Source organism: Stenella coeruleoalba, assembly GCF_951394435.1.
Source record: "Stenella coeruleoalba genome assembly, chromosome: 5".
NCBI classification, from domain to species: Eukaryota; Metazoa; Chordata; class Mammalia; order Artiodactyla; family Delphinidae; genus Stenella; species Stenella coeruleoalba.
In genome coordinates, this window is record NC_137150.1 from 143,049,865 (window position 1) to 143,075,102 (window position 25,238).

General features: G+C 55.5%; 1 protein-coding gene across 2 annotated transcripts in view; it reads right to left on the reverse strand.

Annotated features, from left to right (window-relative positions):
* The window catches only part of ITGB2 (integrin subunit beta 2), a 34,128-nt gene extending 16,058 nt beyond the window's left edge, over positions 1–18,070 (reverse strand). Inside the window, exons 1-2 of one of the 2 annotated variants that reach the window (XM_079922914.1) lie at positions 17,858–18,070; positions 10,171–10,333 (exon numbers count right to left, since the gene is read on the reverse strand). The gene's annotated coding sequence lies outside the window, so the exon portion shown is untranslated. Of the gene's footprint in view, positions 1–10,170; positions 10,334–11,650; positions 12,154–17,857 lie in introns of those variants that run through there. The other variant, XM_079922913.1, reaches the window with a different exon arrangement.
* Positions 18,071–25,238: the final 7,168 nt, after the last annotated feature.

Consider the following 25,238-nt stretch of genomic DNA (forward strand, 5'->3'; position numbering starts at 1 on the left):
GCGCCCAAGGTGCCGCGCTCCGGGTCAGGGCCCCGCGTGGCCTTCGTGGCCCCGAGTCCTCAGTGAACTGAGCTGAGCTTGGAGCAGAGACTCGGCCGGCCCAGGCCTCCTGGGAGGGGGGTGAACCAGGACTTGGGAGAGAAGCCAACTCTGAGCACCTACTGGCGCCAGGACTGTGCCAGCTGCCCGCTGGGTGAGGATGTGTAATCGGGCAGGACATCTGGGGCCTGCCTGGGACAGACCCCTCCCCCCACATCCTCTGCCTGCCTCTTGTCTGTAGAAAAGCTTAGTCTCCCAGGCCTCCCCTGCCTCACAAAAGCCTGGCTGGAGAATTAACGATTGAAAGGATGTGAACACTTTCAGTTGGGCCAGGAGAACTGGTAAGGATTTAAACAGTAAATCAGCCATGCGGCGGTCACAGAATCTTTAGTTCCTCCTTGAAGGACCCAGATAACAGCGGTCACAGAATCTTTAGTTCCTCCTTGAAGGACCCAGATAACGAACAAACGGTATCTGATGCGCATCCTATGCTGTTTCACAGATGCTAAAACCCCTACCAAATGGGAGAAGTTAATTGCACAATGACCATGACCGTGTAGCCCCCAGACCTACTGGAGCCTAAGGACTGATAACGTGAACCTCTGTGACCCTGCCTTGTTACCTCACCATCAGCCAATCAAAGAACTGTGCACGAGCTGATCGCATGCCCTGCGACCCCCCTCCCTCACCTTTAAAAACGCTTTGCCGAAACCCTTTGGGGAGCTCGGGGTTTCCTGGGCCTGAGCTACCCGGCTCCTTGCTCGGCCCTGCAATAAACCTTTCTCTGCTCCAAACTCCGCTCTTTCGGTTTGTTTGGCCTCACTGTGCGTCAGGCACTCGAACTTGGGCTGTTTGACAACAGAAGGGCCCGCAGAGCCATCACCTGCTGTGCCCGAGGCCACGAGCTCTAGGCGACCATTACTGAGCTCTTCTTCGTCCACACCTGCTGGGCCTGGGGTAAGGCGTGGACAGGGTGTTGGGCCACCACCGGCTGGCCCTGATGCTCCCAGAGGCAAGAGCGTGGGGGCGGGCTGGAGGCCTGGCGCTGGAGCTCTGGTCTTGGAGGTGGAAGCAGCACCCTCCCCCCGAAGTGCCCCAAGGGACCCAGGCTGGGCCCAAAGCAGCAAACGTCCTTCAGGCCAGCTCCTGGGAGGGGTGGCAGCGCTTCGTGGGCCCTCGAGCCCCCACGTGTGAGAACCTGTAGGGCTGCTGCCTTTTAATCTGACGCCAAGAGAGCAGAGAGGGTGCTGAGCTGCCAGCAAACCAGAGGCAGCAGGCGGGGTGGGGGGTTATCCGCAACCAGGATCAACAGGCTCACCCTGAATACCTGCAAACGCCAGCTCCTCTCCCCAGCACACTGCTCGGTGCTGGGCCGGCAGATGCTCCCACCCAAGGTCCACTTGTGGCGAAGACCATGTGGCCCCTGCCGTGGTGGCCTCTGCCGTGGCCTGTGGGCTCTGGGTGCACCTGGAGGTGGGTCCTGCCCTCGCCTCTGCTCTCCCGTAACCCCTGCATGTGTACCAGCGGCTCTGGGGTGGAGGAGGGTCCCAGGGGGTCCCATGGGGGGACCCAGTGCTTAGAGGTCCCGCCCAGCCCCACTCTCCCGTCTTTTGGGGGTGACCCCGCACCCCGGTCCCCACCAAGCTTGTAACCAGGAGCTAGAAGTGTCATAACAGAACAGACCCCTTCCCTTTTCTTTCCTGTTCTGGTCAAAAGCAGAACTTACGCCCTGCTCTGGCTTCCGGGGTCACAGAGCGGGAGCTGGGAAGGTGCTTTCAGTTTACTCCACGCCCACCCACTTGTGAAAGCCCCGTGTTGCCCCAGAGCCCTCTGGGTCCCTAGCATATTCCGCAGCCGGACGCCCCACGAGGCCCGCGCGTGCTCACTGACCCCCCGGCTGACCCGGGCGCCGCCGGGCCCAGTCGGCCTCAAGATAGCACCCCACTTCGGAGGCAGAGGCTGCTCCCAGTAGAGGTCGGGGAGCCCCCGCCCCAGGCGCCCCAGCTGTGCACGTAGCCGGCGGGGGTCCAGTCCCGCCAGGGGTGGGGAAGGCCCTCCAAAAGCAGCTCGATGCCCTTTCCTGTGGCCACGGACCCCAAACAGTCACAGCAACCACAGGCAAACCCCGACCCTCGCCTGCGGAAACCGGGGCCCCGGCAGCGGCAGGATGCGGACCCGGTGCCGCTCACAGCTGGAGCATCCTCCCACGCGGTGGGGAGAGCACCTTGGTTACGGCAAGAAGACCCACAGGCCATGGGAGGGGTGTCGCCGCGCTCTCTTCCCCAGTAAGCACTGGGACTCCCGCCGCGCCCGGCTCCGCCCCAGCCCCAGTGCCCACGGCCCCTCGGGGGCAGGACGCCTGCACACGCAGTGGCTCTGGGAGCTCGGAGCGCGGAGCCTGCAGCCAGCCCTCCTCTCGGCCCCGGGCAGGGGTGCCAGTGGACATGCCCGGCGGCCAGGACTGGCCATCAGAGGCCCCGATGCCGCAACCATCATGGCGGGGCCTCACAGACCGAGGCCTCCTCTGGGTGTCGTCCTGGGGCCCGGCCCCCTGGACGGCGCAGGGCAGTGCCCGTGCCCGGGTCCCCGGCTGCCCCAGCGGCATACTCTGCCTCGGCTCCCTCTGCGTGCCTGGAAGGGCTTGCGGGCCTGGTCCCGCTCTGGGGGAGGGCAGGCTCGGGCCGCCCTCGTGAATGTGAGGCCCCGACTCGGCCGGGACAGCTGATCCGAGAGCAGGGAGGGGGGCGCGGGCTCCAGCTGGGCCACCCGAGCCCAGACCTGCGGCACCCTCCCTGCCACCCCGACGGCCCCGAGGCTGCACTCTCCCCAGATCTAAGGGCAGCCCCGCCCCAGGACTCAAGGTGCAAAACCCCAAGTCGAGGTGGCTTGAGAAACCCAAGGCCCCACGGGCCTGTGAGGACATTGCGTCAGAGCTACCCTTGAGCCTGACCCTGCCCGGCAGGGGGCTGCTGGCGCGACCGAGTGCGACTGCAGGAAGTGGTGCATCCCCGCGGACCCCGGGCGCCCTGAGGATCACCCTTCACGATGAATAAAGCTCTGAGCGTCGGGGTCCGTCAGGGAACACCAGAAGAAAAATAGGGTATATTCCTTCCAAATCCCACGCACTCCACAAAAGCCCATAGTCCCTATTTGGTAAAAGACAGAAGAGAAAGAGGAAACATCAAAAAAGAAAGGAAAGTTGAAGAGGCAGAGGGAGGCCCCACGTCCGAGGCAGGGTACGCTGCTGTCAGATGAGGCTTGCTGTCAAAGACGAAAGCTTTGCCGAAGTGCAGACCCTCAGACGAGGCCCTGCGGGGCCCCAGGACTCACCGAGCATCAGGACTTTGCGTCAGAGCCTGCCCTTGACCGTTCAAGGTCAGACCATAAACCACCTGGTGCTGGTTTCCAAGAGGCACGGCCAGCAAGTGACAAGGAACAGAGATGCTGTCAGGAAAAGGTTACAAGAGGGGAAGGCAGGGGTGCGGTATTCATCCCAGGAGCTGAGGGTGCAAGGCTGCTTCATGTAGAAAAAGGCCAGTGTTGACAATGGATCTAAAATAGGCATCAACCTTTTAAAACCAAAAGACAAAGTTAGGATGTGGTCGTTTCTGTTTTATGTGAAGACAAAAAAGAATTGGACAGAAGCAGATTCCAGTGGGGGCTGGAACCCCTCCCCCCACCCCCATCCCCGCCCCAGGTCACGGAGTTTCCAGACAGATCGGAAGACGAGGGCAGAGGGGGTTGAGGAAGATGCCACCCACGTATTCTCTGAACCCACACATTCTCGGCCCCAGGAGAATCCACTGCACATGTTCGTCACTGCTCCGTTCACCGCCCGTGAAGGCTGATGGCAGAAATTTTTAGGGCCACAGTTTCTGACCAAATGGAATAAAATGAGGTGCCCCCCCAACACACACGTGTTAATTAGAACCTTTAAAACACTCTGCTCAATATCCCTTAAGTCCAAGAGCAAATCAAATTTACACGTACAGACACTTCAGAAAAGAGACAGCGCAACTTTCTCTGTTCAACGGGTCCCCGATGGAGAAAGAAGCCCGAGGCCCTAAATGCTTTTCTGCCTGACGGAAGGGAATGATGATACACGTGCAGGATGGAAAGTTCAGACGTGAGAGGAAGAGCCACAAAGCTCAGGAAATAAGGGAAGGGAGGTGGGAAATACACAGACAGCAGAAAAAGTCGATGAATCCGAAAACAAACAAAAAAGCTAAAATTGATAAATACGTCGAAAATCGTTGCTTCGGAAAAAGCAATAAAATGGGTCATCTGGAAGAGAGCACGTATGGCAGTCGCCAGGGAGCTTAGGAAAGGAAGAGGCAAGGCAGCAGTGAGCTGTGCGCTGGCCTGTAAAATGCATCCAGAGCTTCGGGGACGGTCTGTGTGACCCTGGCCCTCGGGCCGGTGGCTGGGGGGAGGGAAGAGAGCAGCGGCCTCCGGACTCAAAGGCACCAGGCAGAGCACGTTCCCGGGAAGGCACGTGCCGTGGCAGTGCCCCCTCACACCACGGGACCCGTGAACCCAGGTTTAGCAAATAGAAATGATAAAAGCAATAGAAGAATGTGTATCTCAGAGTAAGGACACTCAGCGTAAAAACTAAGGGAGAAAATACCAAGAGGATAGACTCAGACACCCTAGTGGTCCAGTGGTTAAGACTCTGCGCTCCCAATAGAGGGGGCCTGGGCTCGATCCCTGGTCAGGGAACTAGATCCTGCATGCATGCCGCAACTAAGACCCAGCACAGCCAAATAAATAAATATCAAACAAAAGAAGATAGACTCTAAGATGAAAACTCTAATTCGAAAAGATACGTGCACCCCAGTGTTCTTATCAGCAATAGTCACGATAGCCAAGCCATGGAAGCAACCTCAGTGTCCATCAACAGAGGAATGCATAAGGAAGACGTGGTGTGTATATGCAATGGAATACTACTCAGCCATAAAAAAGAATGAAATAATGTCATTTGCAGCAACATGGATGGACCTAGAAATTATTACACGAAGTGAAGTAAGTCAGACAAAGAGAGACAAATAGCATATGATACCACTTATATGTGGAATCTAAAAATTGATACAAATGAACGAATTTACAAAACAGAAACAGACTCACAGACATAGAAAACAAATTTATGGTTTAAAAGGGGAAAGGGGGGAGGGATAAATTAGGAGTTTGGGATTAACAGATACACACTATTCTGTATAAAACAGATAAACAAGGACCTACCGTATAGCACAGGGAACTCTATTCGATATCTGTAATAAACTATAATGGAAAAGAAACTGAAAAAGAATATATACATAGGAAACTGAATCATTTTGCTGTACACCTGAAACATGGTAAATCAACTACGCTTGAATAAATCAAATAAATAAAAAGAAGACAAGCTCTAAAAACAAATTTTGTACCTAAAAAATTGAATAGATGAAAATATTTAGTATGTCTCATGCAGAAGGTGAATGGTAATCTTTGTGTCCAAGGAGATTTTAGAAATAATAACAAAAAGGCAAATACCCCATAGAAAAGGATCTTGTGAACAGATAATTCACAAAAGAAGAAATGCAGCTGTTACCAAACATTCGGAAAGGCCGCTCTGGCTGATAATTGGGCATCGTAAGCAAAATACCGGGATTCCTGGTCTAGCTGTCAAACTGGACACTGCTTTTAACATCCATGAGGCCCACCCAGTGGAACCGACATGGCATGAAAATGTGTGGACGGCTGCTCGCAGCTCAATTTTTACAATCAAAAGTCGCTGAGCGAGAAAACAATACATGTAAATAATCGAAACAGGCCATGTTTCTTCTGTGTGGCGGCGTTATAAGTATTTTCAATTTTCTTCATTACTCTGGTTTGTATTTTCCAAACCTTCTACAATAAACATATATAATGATTTTCTTTTAAATTATACATTTAAGAAAATCTGAACATCGTGGTGGTTGAGGAATTGCTTGGAGATGTCTCCAGATTCCTAAAGTGGTCAGTTTCTCTGTTCCCACTGCGGACACTTCTGAGGACAGTGACCCCCTGCTGGGACATCTGCTCATAGCTCGTTCGCTCACTCATTCATTCACTGAACATGCGCTGCCTGTCTGGCCCCTGGGCACTGCTCTCCCGGATTCTAGGATTCTGACCTCTGCCAAGACCTTAGGGCACCTCCACACCTCCCCCAGATTCCCATCGCACCCGAAAGCCCCACTGCTGCAGACACCAACGCGTGGCCACACCCATACTATTTAACAGTGAACTGGGGGTTTGCATCACTAGGTGTTCAGCAAGGACCCCCAGACCACCGTTGGATGCTTCCACCTGCAACAAATTCTAAAGCGTTTGTTTTGCCTTTTGTGACCATATACAAATAAAAATATGTTTACAAAAGAAATAAATTGGTGGAAGCACGGCTCCCGAGGGGCTGCCTTTCTGTGCGCCCCCAGCCCCTGGAGTACTGTGAGAGAAGGCATGCCCCGTGCCCACGGAGGCCCGTCAGGCAGGAGCCCTGGCTCGCTGAGGTCTCGTCCGTCAAGGAGGCTGACCTCAGGCCCTGACCTTAGCTCCTCAGCCAGTAGGGAACCCTTCCAACTACTTCTGGCTGCAGCCCAGGGTGCGACACACCCAGACGACCTTCCCTCCGGAAGCTTCCAGAACAGCGGAATCAAGCCACATGGGTGCGGAGGCCTCCGCATCTCAGACTGGCCAGGTCTGAGCATCCGAGGGGCCTGACCCCACACCTGCCGATAGGAAAGGGGCCGTGGTTTGCTCTGTGACGACGCCTGGGCAGTGGCTGTGCAAGGTTGGGCCACAGCTCTGGGGACCACGGCAGACATGGTCAGTTCTCAAGGGAGCCTCAGCTGGTGGGTGGCGGTCCCTGCCTGGACAGCCACTCAGGACCCCAGATCCCAGAGGACCAGGGCAGGGCACTGCCCGTGGCAGCCACCCTGCTGGCCTGGCTACACTCTGCACTCACAGCCTCGATTCGCCCGCAGCTGCCCCGGGGGTGGACCAAACCTGCTCCCTGTTCCTAGGGAGGGCTCTGAGAGGGTCAGCCACACAGCCAGGACAGACGCCTGACCCCGGGGCTGACATGCCCAAGTCTGCGCCCAGCTGCCGAGTGAGTGTGGACAGGTGACCCCCCTTCCGGACCTCAGTTTCCCCCCTTGTCACAGAGAGCCAAGGGTGCTGTGACGGTGAATTTCACGTGCCAACTCCGCTGGCCGTGGTACCCAGAGCTTTGCTCAAACCCTCGTCTGGATGTGGTTGTTTGCTGCAAAGGTGTTTCTGGACGAGCCTAACATTACGTAAGTGGACTCTGAGGAAAGCACATGGCCCTCCACGATGTGGGCGGGCCTCATCCAACCAGTCGAAGGCCTTAAAGAAAAGACTGATGTCCCCCGAGGACGGGAGACCTCTGCCTCCAGACGGCCTTGGGCTCGAGCTGCAATGTCACCTCTCCTCTGGGTCTCAGGCCCGCCCTGCAGATTTGGGGTTTGCCAGCCTCCACAATCGTACAAGCCCCGAAATAAATCTCTGCCTCTACACAGACACACACACACACGCACACGCACACGCGCACACATCCTATTGGTTCTGTCTCTCTGGGGAGCCCGCACTACTACAGACCCCAACAAGAGCACCCCAGGCTCAGGGTTTTTCAACACCACTTCGAGGTGAGTGGGCAGAGCCGTGCTTTCCTGCTCCGTGTGTTTCAGAGGCAGTGAGGGGACCGGGCTCCTGTTTCTCTCCACCCCCATCAGAGCCCTGCGGTGGCGGCACCCCACCCCTGGGCCTGCGTGACACGGTTTCAGACCTGGGCTGCGTGGGGTGCCGTGCTGAGCAGGGACCGTGCCAGGGCTCACGCGGAAGCCACAGGGTCCGCTGGCTCCCAGGCACCCCCGGCCCTGCTGCTCGACTGCTGGGAGGGTGAGCCGCCCGGACACCCCCAGCTTTTGGTCGGGGGTGGGGACCTTGGACCAGGCAGGAAGGCCTGCTCGGGCCACAGGCTGGCAGCTCAGGGACTCACCTGCACCCGCCATGTCCCCAGGACACCCACTCGTCAGCGGTGGGAGAGTCTGGAAACCCCCAGGCCCACCGAGGACTCCCCTCTACATGGGCTACCCTGCCTGGGAGGGGGAAGGCAGGCGCTCTTTCTGAGCAGCCTGGGGACCCCGCCCGCTGCTACAGCTGAATGTGGACTCCACCAGCCTGATGGGGGACGGGGGACGGGGCCCCAGCGGCCAGGCAGGTGACACGTGGCAGCATGGCTGGGACAGGTGGGTCTCGGCATCCCGGGGCCCGTGGGACTCGGCACCTTCCCCCGCCAGCCGCGTGCTCCCTGGGGGCCTCAGCACCCCCATCGGGCATCAGCTCTCCGCTCGGGCAGGTCTGGGTGACGACAGAACCGACACCCCATTTTAGGTCCAGTTTGTGCAAAGGGAAACGGACAGTGACCACACTAGCATCCCAGCCCTGCCCGCCTGGTGGTGTCACCGTGGCGTCACCAGGAGACTGCCTAGTGCTGGCGGGGAGCGCCGGACGGGGCTTCTCAGCTGGGGGCACAGTTAAGCTGCCGGCAGCTGTCCCACAACGTGGGCTCAGGCGGGACCGTGGGCCGCTCGCGGTGACAGGTGTGCAGGCCGCCGGACCCTGCCACCCAGGACTCTTCCTAGAGCTGGCGGGGCCCGAGTCAGGAGAGGCCGCTGCAGGCTCTGTGCTGCCCCATTCGTGGGGCGGAGCCTCTCCACAGCCCTGTAACCGGCGGAGCTCGGCCTGAGCTGAACCCGTGGGACTCTGTGGACGCAGACCCACACCTTCGCCCCCTCCAGGGAAGCGAGTTTTGAATTACAATTTGATATAGAGTCAGCTGGAGTGTAAATACGGGCCCATTTTGCAGATGGGAGGCCCAGCAGCAGGCCTATCTCCTGCCCACCTTGCCGGGGTGCAGACAGGCCTCTCCCATCCCCTGGACAGTGGTGACCCCTCTGCTGAGCTCCTTCAGGGCCCCGGCTGTCTGGGGTGTCTTCCCTCGTGAGATCTCCAGGAAGCGACCGTGACCGGCCCGGGTCTTCGCTCCGGCGCAGTGCAACCTGACAGCCGCAGGCAGACCGATCCACGCGGATTTCAGCTGAGAAACCCGAGGCCAGTGGAGCGGTGTCTGGCTGCGGGGCCGAGCCCCTCGAGAAATGTCTCCATTCACTCCCGTCGGGACAAAGCCCTGGGGCAGCCGTGAGTCCCCTCTCCCGGCGCTTGTCCAGGTCCTCGGGCCCCAGTCCCCCCAATCCTAAGGGGACAGGCCTCCAGGGGCCTGGTTGTGGGAGGTTTAGGTCACACACCCAATGCCTCACCCCCTAAAGCTTGACTGTCACCCAGCGTGTTCACGTCGTTAGGCCAGAGCTGGTGAACCTTCGGGAGTCCCAGAGAAGCAGCAGACCCACCCCCGAGACAATGTACTGTACACACACACACACACACACACACACACACACACACAGACACACACAGAACACAGACACACAGACACACACACACACACACACACACACACACACACACTGCTGGAGGACAGAACCACCCCGGCAACCACAGAGCTGTGAAGACAGAACAGGACCCGCTCAAGCAGGAAGTGGAAGGAGCAGCTGGGGAGGCCCAGGGACCCTCCTGTGCAGCCTGGCCGTGCCGGCCCCGTACCCACCAGACAGGGGTTTTGCCTGTTCCCCAGCCTCCTCCTGGCTCTGCCCGGCCTCGCAGCCCCCGCATCAGGGGCTCAGCAGGTGCCTGGGGCTTGTTGAGGGACCCTCACCAGGGAGCCGAGGCTGGGGTCTGAGTGCATCCTCCCAGCGTGCCGGTCCCATCTCCTTGGTTACATCCCTCCCATCACCCCGCCACTAGCTCTGCCCACGGTGGGCTCAGCACTTCCCCTTGCCGGATCTCAGCTCAGGGGGCCTAGAGTGGACGATCCCAGGGTGTGTGACACGGACCAGGGCCACCAGGGCCTCTGCAGGCTGGGCCCCTTGGAGCTGCCCGCCTTGGGAAGGGCAGCAGCCATGGCCATGGGAGAGCCTCAGGGCTGAGCTGCTCCCCTTCAGAGGAACCAGCCCGGACACAGGGGGGCCTCTGTCCACTCACCTGCTCGATGCTCTGGAGTCTCAGCAGGGCTGGTCCTGGCTGGGCTGGCGGGGGCTTGGGCTCCGCTCTTCACCAGGCCGGTGCTGCAGCGGGTGTGGGAAGACGCCGGCCCGCCCGAGACTCCACTGGTGAAGGCGCGATGCTTCCTGTTCTAAGTCAGGAACTGGAGGAAGTAGTTACGTGTGGCTGGTTGCACCACATGTGCCCCTTCCAACCTCACCCCGTCTGCCTACAGGGCCCGACAGAGGGCTGGCAGAGGAGCAACACACAATGGGAACACACCATCCGTCACACACGCTCACAGCTGGAAGGGGAGCAGCGTGCGGGGAGGATGGGGTGGGAGCAGGGCCTCTGGCGGCACCATGCGATGCCCCCGCGGGCCGAGGGGGTGGCCGTGCCCCGCAGGGGACAGAAAACCCTGGAGGGCAGTGCCCAGGAATTTTCACCCCAGGAAGGGACCCGGCCCGCAGACTGTGCACACGGGAGGGGAGCATGCCCCCACCAAAGAAGAAGCACACAGGCACTGGGGACTCAAACTTGGGTCACGGAAATTAAAAAGCATCACACGGACCAAAGGGCAGAATAAGAAGCTGGAGAGCAGGATGAGGGCGTCGGCCCGGGAGGACGACGGGACAGGGAAGAGGCAAGTCCGTCTGCCCGGCCCCGCCCGCAGCAATTCCAGGAGAGAACAGTAAACAGAGAGGGGAGAGACCCGGACAACAGAAGAGGAGGTCGGAGAGAGAGGACCGGACCCAGATGAAGAGGCTGCCGCGTGGCTTGGGAGGAAGAACAAAGGTCCCGAAACGGGTTAAAGTGTGATGCTACCACAGAACGTTAGTGACAGAAAGAAAACAGGACAGATTCAGAGAGAGACAGAGACAGACAGAGAGAGAGAGAGAACGAGGGAAGGGGAGGGTTAGGGTGGGGAGGAAGGGAAGCAGAAGAGGAGACACTGGTTACATCCACAAAGGAGCAGAAAGCAGAGCCTTCAGACGAAGCAGGGCTCAGACACATAACGACCCTAAAATCTACTTGGAAGAGGCACTCCCGAAATAAAGACAGACGGATGAAGGAATGCAAGAGGAATCCGAGGGTCCCTGAGGGAAAGGCGACCAAAGAAATAAGGAAAGACTGTTAAGCCTAAGTAATTGCTGATTTTAAAACAGAGGTAAAAATATTAACAATTGGAAACAAAAATCCTAGAGGAGCAGAAGAGATGAGCAGATGCTGCAGCTTCTGATACTCATCAATGGACACTTTGCTAGGAAATATTTAATTTTATATGTGACAACGATTAAAACTCTCCTAAAGAACAGAACTAGGAAGTATACATCTGAAAAAGAAGAAAATATGACAAATCCTTCTTTTAAGGCAAGGGAAACAGAACAAACAAGAAAGATTGTGAACTAAGAACACACAATAAGGTATCAGGGATGATTTCAGAAGTTCCGGAGAATCCAGAGTTCCAGGGTCACAGCACCTGCGAAGGGGTCACCTTCCTCAAATATAGTCTCGGGCTTCCCTGGTGGCGCAGTGGTTGGGAGTCCGCCTGCCGATGCAGGGGACACGGGTTCGCGCCCCGGTCCGGGAGGATCCCACATGCTGCGGAGCGGCTGGGCCCGTGAGCCATGGCCGCTGAGCCTGCACGTCCGGAGCCTGTGCTCCGCAACGGGAGAGGCCCGCGTACCGCACAAAAAAAAAAAAAAAAAAAAAAAATATATATATATATATATAGTCTCGATGAGTTTTAAAAATAGAGCAAACTCTAATGATATGTTCTCTATCAAGGGAACTTCCTCTTTATGGAACTATTCCAGAAAATACAACAAAAAAGGAAGAGATTGAGAATGTCCCCGAATCACGCCCCCTGGTGACTGTCGCTGGCTGTGACACCACAAGGACACACTCCACTCAGACACAAGTTGCTTGCTGTCCTAGGCCTTGGAGAAAACAGCATTAGAAAGTAAGTTAATCATAAAGTAAATAACATAAAAATCACAACTTTTACTCTTGAACCCGAATCACGTCAACACTTCACCTCCCAGTACGTAGGAGCAATGGGGACAGAGGGCTGGGTTAATGGTCTGGCAGGGATGCAGTGAGCAAAATCCAGGCTGGAGAGAAGCCCCCAAGAGGAAGAGCAGGTTGCAAGAGAGGAGAGGAGGTGTGGGAACCCGAGATAAGAGATGGGAGGGAATAGCAACCAGGTACAGTGCACAGACCACAGGACATTAACAAATGACCGTTAAACTTTCGGACGTGTTAAAGGTTTTGCGATTACGTTACAGAATCGTCACCTTTTAGAGTCTCATGTTAAGATATTTGCACAGGACACGACAGGATGTTTCAGATTTGCTTCCAAATAATCAGGGGTGGGGTGGGTAGTTTTATGAGGAAGAAAGAAGAAAAAATTCTTGGCAAAGTAAAGCAAAATATTAAGATTTGATGAAGTTGGATGGTGGGTACAAGGGTGTAGGGATGCTGATCTCCACCCTTTTCTGTAGTCTTGAGATCATCTATTTTCTTTTTTGAAAAGGAACTAATGGGTTGGGAGACTGGGATTGACATATATACACTAATATGTATAAAATGGGTAACGAATAAGAACCTGCTGTATAAAAAAGAAAATTCAAAAAAAAAAGGAAGGAACTAACGGGGAGTGACTGCAAACGAGCATGAGGACCTTTTGGGGGTAACAGAAATGCTCTAAAAATAGATTGTGGTGGTGATTACACAAATCTGTAAATTCAGCTAAAAATCATTATCGTTAAATTGTATACTTAATATGAGCGGATATTGGCATTCAAATTCTATCTTAATGAAGCTGTGAAAAATGAATTGAAATTAAGAATAAGAAAAAAAGGCACCAACGTCTTCCAGTACCAGCTAAGACACAGTAAGCACACTGCACTCCACCTTCACACTGACCAGAGCTGGAAATATCACACAGAATAAAATCAAGCAACTTTCTAGACAGACTGGGTGAGAAATCAGAACCAGATGAAAGGCTGATATGGTAGCAAATGTCTTGTCCCCCTACATCCCGTGCGTTAGATTCAAGGTAGCCTGCACCCCAGGACAGCTCAGTGAGCACAGCCAAGAGAACCCCTCCTTTCTGGTCAGTGGGCTGGGAGGAGCAATGCCCTGAAAGACAGAGAGAGTTCAGAGAAATACCCTATTTCATTTTCTTTTTCCTGGTCTTGCCCCAGAGACAAATTTCTGTCCCAAAGCCGCACTCCCAAGATGGTGGTAGCAGCAGCTATAGCGGCAGAAGCTATTGTCATCGTCACTTTGACCCAGAGGTGGATCTAGGCACAGGAAGCATGTGACAGTGCAAGAGGCCAAAATTCCTGCTTTATGGCCAGAGGACCAGGAAAGGAAGACTCGGGAAGCCAGAGAGCATCAGAGAAATTAATAAGAAGGAGGTTAAGAAAGAGACCCTATAGAGCCTTTTTAAAAAAAATTCATTTATTTATTTTGGTTGCGCCAGGTCTTAGTTGTGGCAGGCCCGCTCCTTAGTTGCGGCTCTCGGGCTCGCTAGTTGTGGCATGCAAAACATTAGTTGGGGCATGCATATGGTAGCTAGTTCCCTGACCAGGGATCGAACCTGCATCCCCTGCATTGGAAGGTGGATTCTTAACCACTGCACCACCAGGAAAGTCCCCTATAAAGCTTTATATGAAGTTCCAGACTCACCCCTGAGCTGGACATATGTGGAAATGACCCAAATACCATGTCAAAGGCTTTGAAAATTGAATCGTGGTGTAGACCACTGCCAAGGTTGAAAACTGGACCAGGGGGATGCAACTGCAAGATGGATCCAAGTAGCACAGCAGAGACTTTGAAAACTAAACTCACATCGGAACCACAGCCCACAGGAGGCAGGTCTGAACTTGTGGTCTGACCCAACCAGGCTGATGGCCAGAAAAACAAAAAGAGAGAGAGAGAGAGAGAAATGTTGGAGAACATTGGAGAAGATTTTGATAGGATCCAGAGTCTCATTAAATAATATCTAAAGTGTCCAAGACATAATTGAAAAGTTACTCAAACAGCAACAACAACAAAGAAAATCTCAAGCGTTTGTAAGAGAAAAAAACAACGAATAGACGCCAACTCTGAGATGGTCCAAATGTTGACATTATCACATAAAGCATCTAAATCAATTACTTAAAATGTGCTCCATTAAGGAAGGAAAACACCCTTGAAACAAATGCAAAGGTAAAAATTTTCAGCAGAGACATAAAAGCTATAGAAAAGACCCAAATGGGTATTAAAATTAAAAATATGATTACAGAAATAAAAAATTCACTGAGTGGGCTTAATAGGAGAGTGGTGAAGACAGAAGAAAGAGTGAGTGAACTTGAGGACCAATAGAAATTATCCAATATTAAAGACAAAGAGAAAAAAAAGATTGACAAAAAATGAACAGAGCCTGGGGACCCGTGGAATAACATCAAGAGATCTAACATTTGTTGCCGTTGGAGCCCCAGGATGAGAGGCATAACGGGTTGACCCAGAAAAAGTATTTGAAAAAATAATGGCTGAAAACTTCCCAAATTTGATGAAAGATATAAGTTTACAGATTAAAGAATCTCAGTGAATCTCAAATAGGATAAACTTGAAGAGAATCAAGCCTATACACACCACACTTAGACTGCTGGAAACCAAAGATAAAGAAACATGTCCTGAAAGCCTCCAGGGAAAATGGCACGTCACATATAGAGGAAGAACCATTTGAAAACATCACATTTCCCATCAGAATCACGGAAGTCAGAAGACAGTGGAACAACCTGTATAAAGTGCTCAAAGGAAAGAACTGCCAGCCTTTAATTCTGTTCCCACAAAATTATTTCCACCAACAAAGGGGAAATAAAAACATTCTCGGGACTTCCCTTACAGTCCAGTGGTTAAGGCTGAGCTTCCACTGCAGGAGGCGAGGGTTCAACCCCTGGTTGGGGAACTAAGATCCCGCAGGCCATGCAGTGTGGTCAAAAAAAAAAAAAAAAAAAAAAAAAAGACACTCGCAGATGAAGGGACAGTAAGAAAATTAGTCCCCAGCAGACAACTTTAAAAGAAATCTTAACATTTCAGGAGGGAAATGATACCAGAGGAAAACTGGGAAACTTAGAAATGAAGAAAAAACAGCAGAAAAGGAAACTAGCGGGTAACTACGCTATTTTCCCTCTTAAGGTCTTTGCAATATGTTGACGGTAAAAATGACAACATTGTCTGGTGGGGTTTTCAATGAATGTAGATGTAAACTACGTGGCAGCTCCAGCATAAAAGGAGAACAGTGAAGGGCCACACACAGCTTTAAAGTTCCACTTCATTTCACGTGAAATGGTAAAATGTTCATTTTAAGTAGACAGCGAGGTGTTTAGTATATATATTGCAATTCCTCCAGCAACCATTGAAAAACCTATATAAAAAGATATAGTTTAGGGCTTCCCTGGTGGCACAGTGGTTGAGAGTCCGCCTGCCGATGCAGGGGACACAGGTTCGTGCCCCGGTCCGGGAGGGTCCCACATGCCGCGGAGCAGCTGGGCCCGTGAGCCATGGCCGCTGAGCCTGCGCGTCTGGAGCCTGTGCTCCGCAACGGGAGAGGCCACAACAGTGAGAGGCCCGCGTACCGCAAAATATATATATATATATATAGTTTAAAAATCAACCGATAAATTAAAATGTAATACTAAAAACACTGATACAATCCAAAAGAAAGCAGAAAATGGAAATAGAAAAGTGAAAACCAAAGGGAGCAAACAAAACAAAAATTTGAACAATAGACCTAAATCCAACAATTTCAATAATTACATTGTGTAAATGATCTAAATACACCAACGGTAAGACAGATACTAGCAGGTGGAATTTCTAAAAATATGACCCAACTGTATGCTACCTATAAGAAACACACTTTAGATATGATAATACAGGTAGGTAAAAAGAAGACGGATGGGAAAGATATACCATACAAGCACTAATAAAGAGAAAAATAGAATGACTGTGTTAATATCGAGCAAAGTAGACTTCACAACAATGCAAAGTACCAGGTGTATGGTGGGGCTTGACTTAATGATGGAAGGGTCTATTCAGCAAGATGATACAACAATTGTGAATGTGCATTTGATCTAACAACATCAAAACACATGAAGCAAAATCTGAAAGAACTAACAGGAGAAACAGACAACGACAGCTGGAGCCTTCAACACTCCTTTCCCAGTAAATCAATTTTTAAAAAATTAGACACAAGATCGGCAAGTGCACAGGAGACCTAAAACGCAGCCCCGACCAACTGGACCCGAAAGACGTTCCACCCAGCAGCAGCAGGAGGAGGTGCCCACAACACGGTCACCAAGGAAGACTGAGTCCTGGGCCGTAACATAAACCAGGACACATTTAAGAGAACTGAAATCATGCACGATACGTTCCGTAGCCGTAATGGAATTATTAAATGGAATTAAACCAGAAAATAAGCAACGGAAAGCCAGAAGAAATCTCCTAAGAAACAACGTACTTCTAAATGATCCATGGGTCAAACAGAGCCTCAAGGGAAATTAGAAAAGAGTTTGGACGGAATGAAATGAAACACAACATACCGTATTTGTAGGATGCAGCTAAAGCAAGGTGTAGAGGGAAATTTATAGCATTAAATGCAAACATCAGAGACCCAACAACATGAGTGATTCTTAGGCATTGTGCTGAGAAGACCAGCAAGATAGAGACTCCAGCCTATGGGGAGATTAGCATCAGAACTGCCCTGAGAATCCTTCTCCCAGCCATCTGGGGACAAGATCTACAAGGCGAATTAAAGAGTGGGGCGAAATGGGGGTGGCGTCCTGCATTTAGGTGCACAGTGTGCACCCCATTCGGCTCAGTGGCACCCACCAGGAACAATACCCACCAGTGTGGGTATCGTTCTGTGTCCATCGTTCTGAAGTGTCTGTGTCTCTGTGGGGCAGTATTTGTATGAAATGTCATTAAATCTCATCTAGTACCAGGGAAATGGCCTCGGCCAACCCTGGCGCATCCGTTCTTGGGAATTCACGAAGCAGTTGAAACGCCGGCGGCAAGAAGGCAGACAGGGAGTTCTGGGAATGAAAACGTGAAACAGAGGACATCACGGGCCTTTGTGGGGAGTGACCGAGAGGGACAGGGCTTTGCATCTCGAAGAAAACTGAAGCCAGGGATGAGTAAGCTTTTGGAGCAGCATTCGGGGAATAATCTTCTCCCCTAAGTCAGTCGAGAAATTCCACTTCCAGTCACTTTCACCTCCACCTTCCAGAAAATTGACTTTATTTCACCAGGTGTTCATTGAGGACTCCAGGGCCCGGGCGGGACACTGAGCTGGACGCCCAGAGGGTGCACGGCCATGCCCTCCGGAACATCATGGCCTGGCTCAGGAGGCAAGCATGTCATGGTGATATAAAGCAGGATGAGGAGGGATACCCAAGTGTGCCAGGCCTGGGGGCGGGGGTGGGCAGGAGGCAGCCAGGTGAGTGTAGAAAAGAGGAAGAGATGCCATCCCCTTGCCATCGTGGACATTGACCTGGGCACCCCCAGCCCCCTTCCCGCCCAGCCATGTCCCCACAACACACAGCCCCGAGAGCACAAGAAGGGGGCTCCTTTGCAACAGTGTGAAGATTAAGAAATAGTTAATGATGGAGAACATGCGAAGGGGTTGCAAGCTCACCATACAGAGGTTCCCGGGGGGGTGCAGTTTTGTTGCCGACACTGGGGGGAGGCTGCAGTCACACACGAGGCCCACGATGCTGTGTCTGTGGGACAGATGAGGCACGAGAGCCGGAGAAAGACCAACCCAGCACCCAGCACCCAAAAGGCAGAACGCAGTCCCTTGAGAACTCGCCCCACGTGATGGGCGGGCGTTCACGGGAGCAGCAAGGCTGCCAGCAGCTCCTTCCCAGCCCCCAGCTCCTGGCTGGCACGCCTCCACCATCTCACCTCCCTCTGCCAACTGCCCTCCCACCTGACCTGCAAATTCCCCCTCCAACCCAGCCCTTGTCTTCTCCAGACCCTTCCCCCATCTTAAAAAGAGAAATTCTCTTTTTAATTTCTTCCTGCCAGTAGCTTCCTCCTGCAATGTTGATTCAGCTGTTGCTCTTTTGTGGGGAGGCGGGGGTGGGAGGTGGGGGGGTGGTGGCGGTGGGGTGGGGAGGCAGGGATGGGAGGCGGGGTGGGGGTGGGGACACGGGGGGAGGGGGAGGTGCTGGCAGAGGCAGCTGCAGAGGGGGTGGCAAGCACACTCCAGGGGGGCTGGGGGACCAGAGCAGGAAGTAGTGCTGGCCAGTGGCAAGGGCCCAAGTAGCTCTTGCTCATCTGGCCCCCCACAAACCCACACCAACAGGCAGAAAGCCACCCAGCCAGGGCAGTGGAGGGCCTTGCTCTAATCCAGGCCACGTACGTGCAGGAGGGTAGCCAAGTGAGCACGGAAAGGAGAGAAGAGATTTGAGAGGCTGGGGGCTGTTTCTAGCTACCTACTGTCCTGAACACTGGCCACAGCACACCCAGCCCCACTTCTCACTGTCAAGCAGAGGGCCTTTACTCCTTAGCCCTCCTCCTGGCGGCTTTCTCTGTTTGTGGGAGGAAGCTGCAGAGGTGGCATTCCTGTTTCCCTGACATACCTGGAAGGAAGGTGTCTGAGCACACCAGGGAGGCCGGGTTGGGGGCTGGGGCCTGGGCAGGGGTTGCCCGACTCTCATCAAAGCATAGGGATGGACTGATACGCTTGACAGTGTGGACGGTCACATGAGCAGAGCCCCTGTCAGAGGGAGGAAGACTGGGCTCTAAGTTTAAAGGAGACGGAGCCAGCAAAAATGTTAAGCGATGACCAACTCTGGAGGAAAACCAGAAAGTTGTACCAAGAGGAAAAGGTAATTACAGTGTGTCCACTTGGCTCAGCAGAACACGTTTACACAGTGAGAATAAGGAAATCACTGAGCCCAGGTTAAAAATAAAACTGTGATAACAGCTCTACGGAGAGGTGACGGCCGGGGCGGGGGTGTGAGGAGCTAACACCTCCCTCTACTGGAACAGGAAGATCTAACGCCTTCCCAGACCCCTCCCTTCACCACAAAGGCCAGGCTGATCTGCGGGGCACCCGTGGTGGGGTGGGGTGGGGGGGTTGGGGGCACGGGGGTGGGGGTGGACATCTAATCCTAACCCAGTCCCCAGGGTCATTCCTCTCCTTCCTGGTGCTTGTCATATTGCCACTTCCTGTTCAGTTTGTGTTTTGCACCGATGCCACTTGAGGACGCACATCACAGGAAGTCTGGGCTGCCTTTGTCAAAGCAAGTTGGCACCTTCCAACCCCAGATTGAGTGGCCCAGTTCCCAGAGGCTCTGTCTAAGCTCCTCATGCCCCAGGGGCCTGGCTGGGGGGAGTGGAGTCTGAGGCTAGAGACAGCACTTGCACTTGGGGTCCAACAGCTGGGCCCACTAGTAGTGGTGGCAACTCAGGACCCTTGGCCTTGTTTTTCCTCTGGGCCTTAGTTTCCCACAATCTGCTCCCTGCCCAGTTGGGAGGATAAATGAGGACACGTGAAAGGATCCTGCAATGGGCCTGGCACACAGCAGGTGCCCAATGTGTGCAAAGATGGAAATCATACAAAGAAAAATGCGATGTGGTCCCAGCGCTCATGGAGCTTTTGATAAAATTACAGACTTTTTTTTTTTAGGGAAGGGTCTATATCTGGATTTACAGAGAAATTCTTCCCTTTAAGTTTTCTGCTTCTACCTTCTAACTGTTCAGCCTGGGGGAACAATCTATCTTTTCTGCATTGGTCTCTTTCCATGTAATAGAAATTGGATTCTCTCCCCATTCCCTCCCAGCAATGCGGTGCCAATTCGAGCCTGGCTTCCGCAAGTTGAGAGGATGAAGTAAGAAGGATGCAGAGGAAAGCATGGCATCTGAGCCCTTCCTGGGGGGTGGGGGGTGGGAGCACGGGCCCCGCCCACCCCAGGAGATGGTGGGTTTTAGGCAGGGTGAGATTTCAGAGGAATGTCTGAGAAACTCCTTCTCACCCGCCCCCCTGACAGGATCCCTGGGAAGGTCCACAAAAGCCCACGTGCTTTTGTGATCCTCCCGCACCGCGGACCGCAAGCTTTAGCGAAACCTAATTACCTGCCTCATCCCTGAGTTCGCCTGTGTTGTCCTACCCGCACGCTTGGCCCTGAAGCCCTCCTTGCCCACCCACACATTTCCCACCCTGAAGGGTCCCACCTAAACGCTGTTGGCCCCTGGACCCCTCATCCCTGCTGTGTCCCTAGCTGGTAAGGAGCTGCCCCTTCCTCTGGCCCCAGGGTGGCGTTTTACACGCAAGGTGGCACACCAGTCGTGTAGAGGTGAAGGGCAAAGGCCTGGGTGTGTGGCCTCAGACTTGCAGCCAGTCCCCTCGTCCACCGATGAGAATGACGACCACGGCGCTCTGTCACCAGGTGTGGGGTTATGAGCCACACGGACACAGAACAGCGCCTGGCACAGAGGAAGTGCGATGGCTCTGCTGGGGACGGGGAGAGGCAAGCTTTCCTGAGAAGAGCAGATAGCACCTGTCTTCAGCTTGGCTGCTGTGTGACCTGTGCTGTGACAGCCGCAGCCCATCCTGCCTTCGATAAGCAATTGCATTTAAACACAGATGGAGGGCCAGCCTGTGGGTTGGGGCTCTCCGGGAGTGAGGACGGTGGCCATGGGGGCGGGAGGAGGGAGCGCGGATCCACTGGTCCACGTCCAGCCCGCTGGATCGGAGCTCGGGGTGGCCCCGGTGTCTGTTTAACACACTCCGGTGGCAGGTCATCAGTGGGGGGACAAGCCCAGATGGGACCCTGCGTCCCACGCCACACTGGCCTGCACGGGAAGGCACTAGGCACCGGGGAGGAAGGAGAGGAGGACGCCAGAGGCTGGAACAGAGCCCAAGACCACCCAGCGCTGAAGCAGACCCCAAAGGTCACTTCTGTCTTGGAAACTTTCTCTCTTGGCCTTTCCTGTCATTTCAAGACTCCTCCTCCGCTGAAGCACCTCACTGGCTCCCCAGTCCCCACTGAACCCCCGAAGGCGGGCGTTGCAGTGCCTGACCCACCTGGGCCCCCGGCACTCTTGCAGGCATCCCGGCTGGGGCCAGGGGCCCCCCTCTGCACACCTGCTCTCCTCCCCCTTCTTCCTCCCTCCTGTCTGGTTCTGGGTCCCAGCCCAGAGGCAGCCTCTCGGCCCGGAGGGGCCTCTCCAGAAAGGTCTCGCCCTCCTTCACCGGGGAAGCCCCTGTGGTTGGGGGGACGGTCTTCTGTCTTCCTTCTCCCCTTAGGTCGTGTTGTTTTTCTCCAAGAACTAGCAGCTCCTCTCCGGCGCGGGCCCCATGGGTCAGCCTTGCTGCTGGTACACAAAGGAGGAGGGCAGGTGGGAGTGGCTGAGCTCGGGCGAGCTGGGGTACAGGCCGAGCGCAAGCCGGGCAGGGGGCTGCAAGGCCTTAGGCCGGTTCCTGGAAGGCGCCTCCTTCTACCTGTAGAGTGAGGGTGGGGGTCTGCCTCTCAGGATGCTGAGAGGAAGTACAGGAAGCTCTCAGCAGAACCTGGGAACACGGAGGTGGGGCAGGGGTCAGGGCCAAGTGCCAGGCCAGCCCAGCAAGGCTGCCGAAGCGGGGGCAGGGCAGGCGGTCAGGAGCGGAGAGCAGGGCACCCAGAGGCTGGCTAAGCTTGGGGTGAAGCCGAGGTGGAGCTGGGGAGGAACACTGCCCTAATCTGGGCGTGGCACCGTCCAGCAGGGAGCGACCCACTGAAGGTCACATGGGTAGGAGGTGGGGCCGAGCTGTCAGAGCTGAGCTGCAAGCTGGCTGACCCTGGACTGTGTGCTGCGTGGGTGTCACGGAGACCTAATCCTTTCCGCATTTTAGCAACGATCAAACTTCCTAGTTACAAAGGCTGCACCACCCAGGGAGGGAAAAGAGAGAGGCTCGAGGGGTGTGCACACTGTGCACTGTGGGGACATCTCTGGGCAACGGGATTAAAGGGATTTTAACTTCAGAACTAGATTTCTATATTTTCCAAATTGTCTATGATAGCCACGTATTAATTTTGTAATCAGAAAAGGGTGTTACTGTAAATCAAGTTAATGAGACCACAAACCAAAAACCTACGGACCCACCCCCATCCGCTGGCTCTCTCTCTAGATGGGGGAGGGCTAAAAGGAGGAAAAGGAACAGAGCTGGAAGGAGGGCGCCAGGCTGCGGGGCTCCCCGGAGTGCCACGGGCCAGGGCCACCGCGTCTCTTAGCCCGCGGAGTCAAGTGGAAATCGCGACCCGGGTAACCTCCTGCCCGGCCTCATCCTCTCGCCCCTCCCTCACCACTTCCTCCCGATCACCCCCCCTCTCCCCCGCGACCACACTGAGGACGCATTATTTTACCCCAAGAGTTTCCCAGTGCGGCAACTGCACAACCCCAAATAGTTTGCCAGACCTTCCTGTCGCATTGCTGGGCGCAGACGGGCGGTACCCGCTAACCCCGTGGTCGCCGCGCGCAGAGGCGCACAGGTTGGGACCGGGCCGCGCTGTCCCAGAGCCAAGCGGGAGGCACGCGTGCCCGATTCCCAGAAATTCCTCCTGTTTGGGGGATGCTCAGACGACAAACGGCCCCGCAGAGACCCAAACCGATCATTTTTAACCCCAACGCCGGCCTCATTCTCCCAATCCGTAGCCGGTGGACGGAGCCCACTCGACCGCGAGGCTGGGGCACGCCCCAGCCGCACGCCCTGGAGTCTGGCGCCTCCTTCCCGGAGCCGCTTCCTTAGGGGTCCTCGGGGCGCGCCTGCAGAAGCGGAGAGGGTGGGGAGCCGCCTCCGCCCCCATCGCCCCGGGGCAGCAGGGCGGGGCAGGAAGGTCCTCACATCGAGGACTTTTCTTTGCCCCCGCCCGGCTCACACGCCCCAAGGCCCGCGCGCCGAACCTCCGCCTGCCGCGGGGCACCCTGCCTGGTGCTGACGCTGACACCCCGACGGCCCGCCCCTGAGCCGCCAGACTGCCGGGTTTGCTTCCCTACCGACTTGCTGCCACTGGAATCTGAGCACCGGCTGCCCACAGGGGCTTCCTGGTGCTTTACCTGACAGTCCTCAAAGAACCCCTGCGGCAACCCAGTGTAGAGATGGGGAAACTGAGGCTCCTACCTTGCCCAAGTCACCTCCAAGCCTGGCCAGCTCGCTGGGGGCGCGTGAACCGGGCCTCCTCTCCGGGGAGAGGCCCCCAGGGGCGCCCGAGACCTAGACTCAGGCCCGGCAGGGGCTGAGGGGAGAGGAGTGTGGCCAGGGAGGGGGCTGATAGGACGCCTTCCTGAGGCTGAGGAGGGCTAAGGAAGGCTTATCCGGGGCCAGGTTCACCGGGCTGGGCGCTGTACGCGGGAGGCTGCTGCAGCCCCAGGACCACCCCAGGAAGGAAGTCCTGACAGTCGGCACATGGAGATGCGTGGGGTCGGGGCATTGGCCCAGGGTTAGTCAGGGCTGGGATGCAGTGGGCCCTGGGGCTCCACGTCCCAGCCCGGTCACTGGCCAGGGCGGCGCCCACGCCGCAAGGAGCCGCGGGCGCTGGGAGGAGCAGCGGGTCAGAACCGGGGGTCTGCAGCCCCGCTGTTCGCAGGTGCTGTGCGCTCTAACGCGCAGCCTGGTGGGGTTTGGGAAACCCGAGAGCAGAGAGCGGGGGCGTCATCCGGAAGTCCTTGCGGAGGGCCCCGAAGGGCCGGGTGGACTGGGATGGGCGGCCGGGTGTTTGCCCCGAGGCTCTCCCGGAAGCCATCCTTCCACGACTTCCTGGGACCACCGGACCCGCGAGGAGGTCCGCGACCTGCGGAGGCTGAAGGCGCTCGGGGTCCGGGGAAGGGCCCGCGCTGGCATCCACAGCACGCCCGCGCCTGCGCCCGCGGCGCCCAGCTCCTCCAGAGAAACCCACGCGGGCCGCGGGCGCCCTCCCGCGACAGAAGAATTAACTCGCGCCTCCAGCACGGGGGGCGTGGCCTGTCCAGAGACCACCAAGGCCGCGAGGTCCCGCAGGGAGGCGGACGGCACATGGGACAGAGGAGACACGACTGAGCGCTGGGAAGGACAGAGCGGCTGAGGGAGGGGTCCTCCCCTGGAGGCCAAAGCCAGGGGTAGCCTTTCCAGGGCGATCATGGCCGTGGCCCCTCTGGGGAGGTAAGGGGAGGTAAGGGCCTCCAGTGAGGAGGCCAGGGCAGGAGCCCAGGTGGGGCTGGAATTTGGAGGGAGTGATAAAGGGGCTCTTGGGTTGGATGTGACAGGGAGAGGGGACGCTAGCCAAGGTGACGCCTCGGTTTGGGGCTTGGGGGGCTGTGTGAGTGCCCGAGCCATTTCTTCTGAAGGGGAATATGCTGCCCGGGTAGTGGGGGCAGGTTGGGATGGGAACCAAGAATTCCACTTTAAGATTCTCTCAATTTCAGGTGGAGACCCAGAGAGAGGTCGGGGCTGCAGATGAAAGTGTCAGGGTAGCAGGGTGTGGCCTGGTCACGCAGAGGGATGAAGGGAAAGAGAGGGAACGGGCCCCAGGATTTAAAAAACTCATAACAGATCCATTTTGCAGCAGTTGGACGTTCTTTTCCTTCTATTGAGAAAGCATGGGCTGTACAGAGAATGCAAAACGCAGACTCTGAAATGGAGGCCGCCCAGCAGGCCTCTGGCTGCATGCACCCTGGCAGCACGTGTACCCGGCAGTCATTACCTCTGTGTTCTCCTTAGGTCTGGTGGAACCAGAGAATGACTCGTGACACCCCTTAAGGAAGTTGTAGGTGCCACCAGATGAGTGGGGACACGAGTGGGTGGTGGGCTTGGCCTTCTCCATGCTCCAGAAAGTCTCCCCAGAAGTTCCACTAGTCTGGGTCACAGCCAGGAAACAGGTTCTAGCCAAAGGAAGCTGGTCTGGCAGGCGCCGGTCAGACACCCAACCTGGCCCTGGGCAGGCAGTGGTGATAGCAGGGCCACTGACAGAGTCGGGGTGCCGAGTCTGAGAGCTGGCTTCTGGGGTTTCTTCCAGGGACATTTCTCTCTGGCCCCAGCCCAGATCCGTTCTGTG